This window comes from Chinchilla lanigera, unplaced genomic scaffold (genome assembly GCF_000276665.1).
Source record: "Chinchilla lanigera isolate Chin_1 unplaced genomic scaffold, ChiLan1.0 scaffold00117, whole genome shotgun sequence".
NCBI lineage: Eukaryota > Metazoa > Chordata > Mammalia > Rodentia > Chinchillidae > Chinchilla > Chinchilla lanigera.
Window position 1 is genome coordinate 4,337,927 of NW_004955518.1, and position 13,594 is coordinate 4,351,520.

Below are 13,594 nucleotides of genomic sequence, written 5' to 3' on the forward strand. Positions count from 1 at the left end.
TTTGAATCAATTCAGGATCATTCACTATATTATTTAATCATACCTCTTAGAGGGGTTCTTCCCATCTCCCTTCCCAACTTCACAAACATGATCTTTTGTAGTTTATCCCTTCTCCTATCTGTATTCTCCAGCAACCATTAATGTGATTTCCATCCCAATAGCATTATTTTTTCAATTTGATGCAATTCATTTAACGTAAAACTCACTGTTTTAATCATTTTAAATATTCAATTTCTGTGGATGTTACTATATTCACAATGTTGTGTATTACCTAATTCCAGGAGATTTTTATTATCGGCAAAGAAACCTCACACCCATTAAGAAGTCTGGAAATATTTATTTAAAATAAAAAAACTTATTGAATATGCAAAGTCTGAAGTCCCAAAGCTTCTGATCCAGTAAAAGTGGGACAGGCCCTCGATTCAGCATTTTTAATAAATCCCCAGGCATTTCTGAGTCAAGCAGTACCCAAACCCTGTTTGGAGAGACTCTCTTCTGAAAAGAGTACAGCTACTTCACTACACTATAATACAGACTAATTTTATTAGAGGCACACATGTACAAATTGGTCTCTTTTTTTAGAAATATAACCTAGACCTCACCATGTTCAACAAATGAGGTCTCATTAACAACTAAATTTTTCTTTTCTTAATCCTGCTATCCATTCAGAATCCTGTCTCCAGAATCTCTGTAAAGACTCTTCATATATTTCTGAACCTCTACAAGGGAGGGAAAATATCTTGTCCTGCTCATTTGGAGTCATTTGGAGACTGCTTAGCGTCACAATTTTTGTCATCTATAGCCAGGATAGACAGCAAAAAGTAGTAGGAATCATGCAATGATGCCATCTTCCAAACATTCTTATGTTACATTGGATTCCCTGAAAATAGACACTGAGGTGGAAAATTGCAGGTAAAAGTTTCACTGGGCAATGTTCTTAGGGGATATTGCTGTAAAGAAGGGATATTCAGCTGAGAGAGAGAGAGAGAGAGAGACAGAGAGAGACAGAGACAGAGAGACAGAGACAGAGAGAGAGAGAGAGACAGAGAGAGACAGAGACAGAGAGACAGAGACAGAGAGAGAGAGAGAGACAGACAGAGAGAGAGAGAGAGAGAGAGAGAGAGAGAGAGAGAGAGAGAGAGGGTGCTCAGCCAGGCCTGTAACTAAATCTGAAGGGAGGATGTTCTTTCAGTACTGACTCGCGTTGAGCTGAGCTGGCTGGACCTTTGTATCCCTGCAGTAGCCAGTGCTTGCCTATAAAGTGCTCTCTAGGAGGCAGGACAGTTCCCTGTGGCAGAGACGTGGTGCTATGAGGGAAACAGCTGAGTCATCAGCAGCTGCTATTCCCAGCATCTCAGGAATGGGTGTTTAGATCCTGAGGAAGGTATGTGAGCATAATACTAAAGTATCTGCTGCTGTCCACTCCATGCCACTCACACCCAAGTGCCTTTTTATAGTATAATCACTCCATCTGGAAACAGCTTCTTCAGGATTCTAGTTGATCTTATTTCCTGGTAAATGTATAAGAAAAGGTCATTGGGAAGGACTAAAGCACCCACTGCTTTACTGGATCTGGAGGCTGCATTTGATAATCAATGTCTACCTCTTTGGAATGGATAAAAAAGATGTGGTCTTTTTATACAATGGAGTACTACTCAACCATAAAAAAGGATAAACTGGAAGCTTTTATAGGTAAATGGATGCAACTCAAGGCCATACTCATAAGTGAAATAAACCAGATGCACATGTGTAGACATCATATGGTCTCCCTAGTATGAGAAGCTGAAAGAATAAAGTCTAAAATGTACAATAGATATTGTTAAATGGGAAGAAACTTCAAAAGGAAAGAGAAACTGGGATGAGGGAATGGAGAAAATAAGGAAGGGAAAAGCAAAAATTATATATATATATATACATACAAATAAAAGATAGTTATACTACTAATTTCTCTTAGTTCATTGAACAGAAAGGTTTGTGCTAATATTGTTTGGACAATTAGATGCCAATGTCTTGTACTCTGAGTGGCTAGTTTGGAGATAATATTATGCAGTGTATTGACCATTGTTACCCGCCCAGTATCTTGTTTTGAAATTTTTCTAGTATCTTATTTTTTTTCTCTTTAAAATTAAAAAAAAAAAATCCACCTCTTCCTTCACCCTTCCTAAATTCTACTTATAGTGTGAATTAGCCATCATTCCTGTGTGGTCAGAACCCTAGGTTATCATAATCCTCTAGCTTCTGTGTTTTCTGATTTACCATTAAAATTGGGCACCTGAGAATGAGGAGGTGCTTCCGAGGATTACCTGAGCACCAAAATATTCTCTCAGCCCCATTGCAAATGCATCTCCTCCTGGTGGTTAGGGCCCATAATCCACCCATTCCCAGCTCCAGTGGGAGGGGATCTTGACCTTACACTCCTGAAACAATGAAGCTTAGAGTCTATACAGTCCATGTAAGAAGCTCTAATGTGAAATTATTTGATTACTGACAGGAAGCAATTTGATGAAATATATTTGGACTGCTTACCCTAAACCATTTCTATCAGAAAACTAAAGCACTTCATTGATTCTGAATTCTTGTCTAACTTCTCCCCATCTCTTTCCTTTTTTTAATTTTAAAAATAAAAGAGGGAAAACATATTAACTAACAGACATCCATTTACAAAATAGCATAAGAACAATACAAACAATACAGAGTTACAAAGTTGTAGGAAACTAACAATGGTTGTTGTATTCCGTATTGACATCTTCAAAGTGGTTTCTCAGGAAAACAAATAGAGACATGCAAGACTGATCAAACAAGTAATCATTAACTGTTCCTTTCAGTAAAGTCTTTCTTTTCTTTCACAGACTGAATCCTCAAAAATTGTTTATTCTAGCATCATCCAGAGCAAATGAAGAATTACAGTTCCATTGTATGAAAAAGCAATTTTATATTAATGCACTTGAGAATTTTAATTATAAATAATAGCTAAAATTTATTGGAGGCTTACAACAAATCAGGTATTATGTTAAGAGCTTTAAAGTATTATCTCATTTATTTTATTCAGACATTCTATCATTCACCAAGTACTTCCGACTGCTCACCAGTCACTGTGATAGGTGCTGGGAATATAATGTAATGCAGCAACACAAAGGTATAGTTTTTACCCTCATGGAATTCACACTTTGGTTGAAAGATAGTTATTAATCAAATAATCACACAAACAAAGGTAAAATTGCGGTAATACTTAGTAGTATTATTATAGACAGCGAAGCTAGGTTAAAAATATCATAGGCAGGCAGACAGGGCCAGGCCTTGTGGAGAGAGTCAATACTGAGGATGAAACACATTACAACTGTAGCCAGAGGTGCATCTGTTGGAGGCTAGGCCTGAAGATAAGGACAAAAGGATTGGGTCCACATGCCTCCCTGGGGGATGAATAGTAGATTAGAAATTGTGCTCACCTGCTAGACATCTGTAGCCCGGTGTGGCTGGAACCTCCTGGTTCATCTTTTCCTAAAAAGGTCCTTGTTCTTTCCATATACACTTGCCCCTCACCTGTTTTCCCATTAGATCATTATTACCTAAGTGGAGAAACTTATAATCTTATTGGTTGATTATAGTTTTGTCCCATGGTATACCCACCTCTTGATTTTTGTACCCACCTTGTGATTTTGCTCCCACCTGATAACTTTGCTGCATAAAACTTACTCTGTAGAATGGGGTCCATGGTAACCCATTTTTTGGGTCCCCTCTTGTGTCTCAGGAGCTATCTCTCTCAATAAATACTTCCTACTCTTAATTTCCGTTGTTCCTTAGAATTCATTCTTGGTTTTTGACGAACAGGAACTCGGCATATCTGACATCTAGCAGTTTGAGATTTATTTCCCTTATTTCAGTACAAAGGAGTGATACAATATATGGTACTATCAGGTACTATAATTGGGAAATTGACTGAGAAAAGTCATGGAAGATTTCCCCAGGAATTGGAAATTGTGCTTTGGATAGGGCAAACACAAACACAGAGGAAATAAATTACTCCTTATTTCTATATTTGGTTAAAAAATTAATCCCTTGACAAAAGATCTCAACAAACTATGTAAAGGAAGGTACAGTTATTTACAGTTTAGTAAACTTCCAAAAATCAAAAGTAAAGAAAAAAATCTTTAAAAGCATCCAAAAGAAAAAAGATCTCCCCTTCCCCCTCTCTCTCACTCTATCTCCTCTTGCTGTCTGTGATAACAGGAAGGCTGACATCTCATCAGAAAACAAATGGGTCCTAGAGCTCAGTAATGGCAGGACGACACTTTTAAAGAGCTGAAAGAAAAAAATTTTACTAGAGTTCTGCATTCACTGAAGATTTCTTTTAGAAAGGAAGAAGGTATTTAAAAATTTCACATACACACAAGTTTAGAGATTGATTGCCAGCACTCTTGTGCTACCAGAAATGCTATGTGAAGTTCTATGCTATGTGAATACCAGATTTATTGCCAGCACTCTTGTGCTACCAGAAATGCTGTGAGTATTACTAGATGGAAATGTAGATCTGTGTGATAAGATGTAGCACACTCAACATTGAACACATGGGTAAATATAAACAAATATTTTTATTTCTTTGGATTTGGTGTGTGTGTGTTACTGGTGGTTGGACCTAGGACCTTCACACTGAGCTACATACTTACCCCCTTTTTATTTTTTATTTTGAGACATGATCTGGCTAAATTGCCCAGGCTGGGCTCAAATTTGCAGTCCTCCTGCTACTAGAGTGTTGGGACTACGGACATGTGCCACAATGTCTAGCTGTTTTGCTCGATTTTTTGAGCAAGGGGTCATATGCCAGATTTTGAAGGGTCAACTGGGTACCACCACTTCCATTTGAGGGTATACTTCTCGGAATCTTTTTTGCTGTGAGGGTCTAGATTAGGGTTGACTGAAAAAATCTTGGAACACAGAAATAAAGGAGAAACCATCACTCTCCGAAGCTGGGGTGGTCAGACATGCTGAAGATCAGCTGCATAGATGATGAGCAAATTTCACTCGGTTTTCACGCTCCTTCAGTTCTGTGCTCAGCCAGTCATCCCAACTGATTGCCCTGCTGACCAGCAGGGGCCCCAAACTCAGCACCAAGTGTCTGGCTGTAGTTCCACACAGCTGGCTGTGACAATGAGTCTGGGAAAGGCTGCACACTACTTCTGTATTTTCTGATATGTTTCACTGTTTTCAGTCCTCATCATATCTGACTTCTCCTTGTTCATTTGATGAGCCTGTTTTTTCTACTCTACTCTTGGTTTGTTGACACTAAAATCTCCTGTTCTACACCTCCCCTTACTTTTCAGCCTTCTAATTTTACCCACTTATCCTAAAAGTGTGGTCTCCGGGATTCAGTCCCAGATTCTCTTATCTTTTTCACTCTTGCTCACTCTATAAGTGATTTCTTCATTAGTTAAACAAAAATTGGGATTGTGCAAATCATGGGAGATTCAGAGATTAAGGACACTGATCCTGCCTTTAATGGATCCAAAGTTTATCAGAGGAGATTATAATATTAAGTTCGTTTATAATGCCATATGATAGAGTGAGTGGCAGGAGAAGATCAAAATATGAAGGGACCAAAAAAGTATGAAGGGACCTATGTAACTGATAGAGTTTTGAATTAATCTTGAGGGCAAAGGGAATTCAGTCAAGGATTTCAGCAGCAAATGATTATTAAATTTGCATTTTTTAAAGGTCATTCTGGATACGTTTGCAGACACACTGAGAAAAGGGAAAGAATGAGATGGATAGGAAAGGATGAGATGGATAGGAAAGGTAAATTTGTTTTTTTTTTTTTTTTTTTTGCTTTTTCTCCGGTACCGGGAACTGAACTCACGACCTTGCACTTGCCAGGCAGGCGCTTTGCCGCTGAGCTAAATCCCCAGCCCCAGGAAAGGTAAATTTGATGAAATTTGTTTATTTAGAGAAGAGAAGCAAAGGGAAGAAAAGACTGAGGGAGGGTGCAACGTTTCAAATTTGGTGAACAGGTTAAAATCTGTTACTATTGACTGGGATAGGGACCTATGAAGAAAAGCCAGTCTCACAGGAGAAAGACTGAGTTCAGTTTTTACTTTGAATTAGTTATAAATCCTTTAGATTAGGGTTATCTAATTTAGGTATATTTTAGGCCAGATAATTCTTTGTGGTAAAGGGTTTTCCTGAATGTTCCAGGGTGTTGAGCAGTATCTTCGGCCTCAAGCCACAAGTTGCCAGAAGCACACTACCTCCAGTCACAAAAATCAGGGAGGTCTTCAGGCATTGTCAAACATTCCCTGGGGAACAAACTTGCTCCCCTTTGAGAATCACTGATTTAGATAGAGATTGCTCCCTAGGTTTCAGCGTCACACATATGCTAATGATACTCCTATTTGCATCTCAGCCCACACCTTCTCCTGAACTCTAGACTCATGTAATACACAGCCAGATTGGCTGGACATGATGAGGACCAATTCTGTTCAGGGTGATATTTACATTCCATCTGCACACATTCTTTTCAGGATACCATCCAAAGTGCCAGTTCTTTAAAGGTATAAGGAATACAAACTTTGTCAAATTCCTGCATGTACAGAGAAATTTCTCTTAAAAAAAGGGAAAAATGAGAGAAAAGAAACACGATTTTATTTTTATTTTGGAGCTTTCTTTCTTCCTGGGAGTAATGGCTCCTTTAGAGCTAAATAGTTACTTTTTATAGGACCTTAGAGAAATGTATTCAGAAACAGACTACTCAGTTATCTGACATGGATCAGATAACAAATTGTCCTAAATTCATAGACTTAAGTATGTCAAGAAGAATTCATTCTCTGTATGTAGAAATACAGCTAATATTTTTTTCTCTTCATTTTATTATTTCCCCCAAAGTAAAATGAATATATATTTATAGAAAGGATATTCTGAAACATAAAAATAAATGTCCAATAATAATTCATGGCTATTCAAGACTTGATCACTCAAATTATATTCTTCTATACTTAATACATTTTTTAAAAATTAGAACCATGTTGGGTATATAATTGTGTTTTTAGGGTTTTAAACATTATCTTATGAAGCTTTTGTGACTATAAATTATAACTATAATTCAGTTAGCCATTATTATTGAATAGTTTTTAATATTTCAGTATTATAAATAATGCTGCAGACAAATCCTTATCCCAAATGTGTGATAACATTTTCTCAAACTAGAATCCTGGCTTCTACATACATTCCTAGAAATGTATAAGATGGTTCTCTTATCCCATTCTCATCTTTATTATTAAGATTTTTGATTATTTTTAATAATTGCCTGTCTGCTGTGATATACATATTTTTCATCTTAATTTGGGCCCTAGATTAGTGCGTTTTCTAAGGGGTGCACTGCCCATTGATATGGTGGGAAAGGAAAAGCACTCGGGCTGATTTGTTGCTCAGGGAAACCTAGGCTTCCATGGAGGAGCTTATGGAGCAGACTTGCATCTCTACTTTCCTTACAAACCTCCTCTGACTTAGGGACATCTAGGTACACATCTAGGTTGTGTGTATGTGTGTGTTTCCCAATTTTCACTTTCAACAAAAATTTTCCAATAAAATTTTACTTTCAAAAAATTAATAGTTGCTATGTAAGGCTAAATTTCTTAACCACTGTTATTTCATTTTTGGTTGTTTATTTACAAATACAACGATATATTTCTTCTACCATACAGGGTCTGTATCAGGGCTCAGCAGAGTAACAAGTTTACTAGAATAAATATTTACAAGGTAAGCTAGCAATGGCCATCTGCAGAGTCAGGTGTGGAAGAGTGCAAAAGAGCTGTCTGTGCATGGGACAGCTAGCAATCTAGTCAAAGGTAGAAGATCTGGAGCTCACTGCAGAGTCCTGTTGGAAGCCGAAGGGTCTACACTAGAAGACTGGAGTCTGAGCTGGAAGCCTGGAGACGAAGTTCCGAGGTCGCGTCACGGACTGGAGCTCCTCTGAAGAAACCAGAGAGACTTCCTTTTTCTTTCCCCTTTTTATTCTGTTCAGGCTAAAAGCCTATTGGTTGGTGCCACTCACACCCAGGATGGTCTTCCCTCTTCAGTCAGTCCATTCAGTCAAATCCAGAACTATGTTAGTCCAGTCAGTTACTCTTCACTACCGTTATTCTTACTCTAGCTGACACAACCGTTAACTATCACAGGGTCCTAGGAGTCTTGGAAGGTTAACTGAAGACCTCTGTGGAATGACTGTATTTTGCATTGTGGGAAAGACATGAACCTTGGAGTCTGGGGTAGAAAGCTGTAGTTTGTATATAGTATGAGTGTGTCTCCCAAGGGTCCAAGTGTCGGAAGATTTGTCTCTAGTCATTTGACATGAGAGGTGGTGGGACAAACACGGCCTAGTGGGAGGTCCTTAGGTGACCGGAGGTGGCCTTTGCAGGGGATTGATACAGTTCTTAGGTGACCTCAGACTCCCCTTAGCTTCTTGTCTCACCATGTAATCTCTTAATTCTATACACCCTGCCAACACTTTGATGGCATTTGGCCTTAGCTGCCACTGAAATCCAGCAGAAACCAGTGACATCTTTGGACCCCCAGAACTGCAGCTAAAAAAAATCTCTTTTCTTCCTTAAGAAGGGAGGGGAAGAGGGCAGGGACGTGGGGTGGGGGGAGGCAGAGGCAGAGGAATAGGCACAGGCTCTACCTCCATCCTGAAGAAGTTCTCCAGCTGCTTCTGGGAGAGTATGATCAATGCCTGTGTGTTACCTATCTCTGAAACCCAAACTTGAGAACAAAGGGAAGGAATAAACAAGTCTGCCTCACGGTGTCAGGCAGATCTGTATGTGACAGCTGCAAGTTTGTTTTGCTCATTTGTTTGTTGGGCTTTGGTTGTGGGTGTCATGATATAAGATATTCTTTCTTCTTTTCCACCTTCTCTCCCTCCTCTTCCTTTTTCAAGTTACAGAAATAGCACACTCTTTTTTGAATCTGCATTTGTTATAACAAGCATATGTAAAATTATACATATTTTAAATAATAATAAAGGAAACAAAAGTTCCTCTCTTATTCCATCATCTGTCCCTCAGGTATGTGGCCCTCCCCACCTCTCCTCACACTTATGCTACATGTACCAACACAGGCATGGAGCAGATGTGCATTTCCTTTCCTTCCACTATTATGCTTGTTAGTATTGTTCTGCCTGTTGCTATTAGCACCCAGCTATACCCAGTGGTGTGCAGTTTTCTCTGCTGACTTAATATATTGTACATATTTCAAGTCAATGCACATAGACTTATTCCTCCTTTTAAAAATAGGCAACTCAACATGTGTCAAAATATCACTCATGGTACCCTACTAATATGTATAATTTTACGTATCAGCTAATAAATAAAATTAATTTAAAAATAAAGTGAGGCTGGCATTAGTTCAGTGGCAGAGCACTTGTCCAGCATGTATAAGGCTCTGGGTTTGATCCCCAGCATCACAAATAAAATAAAATAAAATAAAATAAAATAAAATAAAGCAATAGACAACTTTTAATTGAATAATAAATGCACATGATACAAAGTCAAACAGTAAAAGAGTATATGGTAGAGTAGTTGCCTCCCACCCAGACCCTCAGGCCTCCTCAGAGACAACTATCTACAGTAACAGGATGTTATGAGGGTTATTTCCTCTCTCCCTGGAACTGGAAAGTAGGGCCAAGAGGTAAGGAAAAGAGGTGCAATCATTCCACATTCTAAAGATTCCTGCCTACATTTGAGACTTGACACCTTCGCTACCATTCACAAGTGCCCCATCTAACTCCTGAGTATAGAAGGAGGAAGGCGCGGGGGGGGGGGGGGAGGTAGGTGAGGAAGGAAACGAGAGCACCACTGTTACTTCTGGCCTTATGGGAGAGAAGCAGTTTTCTCTTGCATGCTTCCCTGCCTGCCCTCAAAGCCAAGCGCAGGGGGAAGGTTCCAGGGGAAGCACAAGGTTTGGGCTGGCAATACCAGCTGTTTCCTTGTGACTTGCTGGTCAAAGGTGTTGGAGTTTCTTGTTAGTCAGGGGTACTTTGTTGCCCGCAGCCAAACAAGAACCCCGTGGCTGCTGTACTCCAGAGGGCAACTGGAGCAGCGTAAGCTGTGGGATGTGCCACAGATGGCAGGAGCTGAGTAGGGAAAGGAGGCTGGTGAGAAGTGAGGGCTGTAGTTCATTTTGGAAAGTAGAGCAGAGAGAGGCCACTGAGGAACTGGGCCTACAGCCCTCAAAGAACCCGTGTGTGAATGATGACCACACAGAGAGCAGCAAAGATTAAGATGTAACTAGATGAAGTGACAAGCAATAGGGAGAGGGTGAAAATGGTCTCCAGGTGAAATAAGAAAAAGATTATGCTCTGTGCCCCAGACATCCTCCATGTCAACCAAGGGAGCTCTTGGGTAACAGTTCTTAGCTGGACTAGTGCCACCTTATGGAGTGTACTTTGAAAATGTGTGGATGTTTTTGGAGTTGTCACAGTGACATGGGATCATTCTTGATATTCAATGGTCAGAGATCAGGGATGCTATACCTGCGGTATACAACTGGTTCTTCACTATAAAACTTGCCCCAATTATTTCATGTTCTGCTCATTCATGTACGGAAGAAACTTGTATATAACTATCTGAGCCTAGAACCTATGGTCTAGATAGAAGTATTTTTAAAAATTTCATTTTAATATTTACGTAGGGCCCATAAATATTAAAAATAAATAAGATTGTTTGCAATGTTCTAATATACACTGAATTTTACTACACAATGATTATGGCTTATGATTTAGCACCATCTCCAGCAATCCTAAACTTTTAGGGTGTATGAAACACATTGTGATAGTTCTGGTGTATTTGTAGGATTTCACTGAGTTTGTATTTTTAAAAAGTAGTGTTGATTCTGAACAGGCAGATGTGGTTGAGATTCTGTCTTGGGTGCTTGATCATATCTTCCTCTTAATCTAACACGGGAAAGAAAGGGAATTACTGTTTGTTGAGAACCTGAGATATGTTAAAGATGACTCTGGGCAGCTAACTTGTTCTGGGCAGATCACTTGTTCTCGGCGCTAGATGTCTTTATCCTCATTTTCTTGAAGAAGAAGGTGAGAATTTAGATCAGTGATGGGGAACCTATGGTGGCAGCCGGCTGCTTGTTATCACTGAAAGCTCTAAAAGGTTCGCCATAACTGCTTTAGATTAAACTAAACTCCTGAGGTACCCTTTTGTCCCTGTGCCCCCTTTCCACTCACATTTTGAACTGCAAATGTTTTTGTTTCAAAATCATTGCCTTCTTTTTCAAAGTGGCATTCTTCTTCTTTATAGTTACTGATACCCGCAAAATGTGCTTTCCTTGAGTCGCAATCTAAGTTTTGGATCTTCTTTCTCTTTTGATTTTATATTTAATTAGCCACTTCCATCATTGCTCTTATACAATAGCCTTTCCATTTAAATTTTTTAAAAAATAGTTAACTCTCTCAACACTTTACAATATGTATAGATGGGCAAGTTATTTACCCCTCCAAGTCTAGAGTTTTCTATTTTTAGAGTGCAAGACTATTAGAGGAGTTGGTAATGATGTGCTGGACTGATATTTTACTATTTTGTGTGGTTCCATCAAATTGGAAATAATGCTTTCAATTCCCTTTTACTGCATAGATCAGAATAATTTCCTGTTAACTAATAATTACATTTCATTTTACTGCAAATATCACAATTTCCTGCTAATATGATGGTTTGGCTTTACTATTTTTTTACTTTTAGTTTTACTAGGTAGCATGATTTCTGCTTTTAGTATACTTTAGTGCAAACATCCAGGAACAAATTCCTCAGCTGAATACACTGTGAGACCAATTGTTCAACTGATTTATCATTCATATCCTTTAAGAACTATCTCAAACATTATCTCCTCTGTGAGCCTCACCGGCCTTACTTAGGTACCTGAATTGGCCGTACAAGTCTCACTGTTGTGTAACTCTTTGTATGTTTCCTTCTATACTTGATCTGTGCCCATTGTTTCCTGGTACCCAGCAAGGTCCTCTTGATACCACAGTTGCTCAGTAGATGTTAATAACTGAACGCCGTAGCCCATATTGATCTCCCTGTTGTATTAACTCTGAGGGCTCTTAGTGGTTATATCAATCATTCGGTTGAACTGCCTTAGATTGTTCATCTATCCTTTCAGGTGGTACCGAGTTCTGATGCGATCAAATGGAGCTGCCTTGACCAAGGTAATTTAACCCTTCCAGCCTGTTTTTTTATTATAAAGGGACAGATAATAGTACCTCAATAAATATATTATTGTGTGAAACGAGTTTCACACAAAATTATTTAATAAATAATTTAATTTATTAAAGATAACCCCTCACACATAGTATGTGCTCAAAGTGGGAAAATATTTCTTAAATTTATTACTTACAGCTATAATATTTTTCTCTAGCAGTCTCACGGAGCTATGCAGAATAGATGAGAAGATACATGTGACACTGTGTTGTAGTCATTACCTTTGTCTTTACTGTTTTCCCGATCAGGTAAGAACGCCCTTTTCGCCTTCATTCAAGTCCAAGTCCTTCAGCAAGATGGCAAAGTTTTCTTGAACCAGCCCCGCTTCTCTTCTACAGCCTCTTCTCAGTCGCCTTCCCAGCACCTCTCACAGGAGGGTTATTGTGCTCTTTAGAATGTTCATTTGTGCTTAACGATGGCAGCTCTGGAATTAGCAAGGCCTCTAGCTGAAAGTGAGAGCTGCAGTCTTTTTGTCCGATGTTTGTCTTGTTGAACTTGACTCAAACTTTTTGCCTTGCCCAATTCACTCTTGATATTCTGGAGACGCAGTACTAGCCCTAGCTGGCTTTGGGGTAGGGCCACTTCTACTTTTCGAAAGTATGAAAAGAAGGCAGCCTTAACCAGTGTCCTACGTTGCACATACTGAAGACATAAGTTATGTTTATATAACTCTTACACTGCAGCATGATTGAAAAATCATGACCGACTTGTATCCTTTCCAACATTTTGGTAATTTCAATATACCATTAAAATAGAAACTTTCCCATGGATAATACAAGTAGGGAGATAGATTTCGTCCAAATGGTAACGCGATCAAGAGATGGAGGGGAGAGGGAAGGGAAGGGAAGGGAATGAAATGAAAAAAATAAAGATGTGGTAGTACCTGTACCAACTCCCACAAGGGCTATAATCATGTAATTTTATTTTAGTAAAAAAACCTGAAAACGTGTAAAATTTGCTCTTAAGTTTCAGGAAGCAGTAATAAGACATGTAGAAACAAAGCACAATAAGCAGGGTGAGGCTCTCGGTACCGGTGTGGTTACGAAAAATCAAGGCAGGTGCAAGTTCCCATAACCTTCCGCTGGTTTTCTCAATCCAGAAAGGGTTGGAAGCGGTGTGAGGGGAAGCGCACAGCTCTGGGCTATCAACGGACACACCGTCTAACGTTCCTACAGCCCGTCGGCGTTTCCCTAACTTCTGAGTTTCTGGGGCGAGAGGGTGGGCTACGACGAAGTCCGGGCGTCCAGGGAGCAGGCGCTGGGGAGCGGAGGCGCGAGCGCAGGGCAGAGCCCCGGCCGAGGCGGGGTGCGCAGGCAGGCTCCCCCCACCTCCGCGCCCGG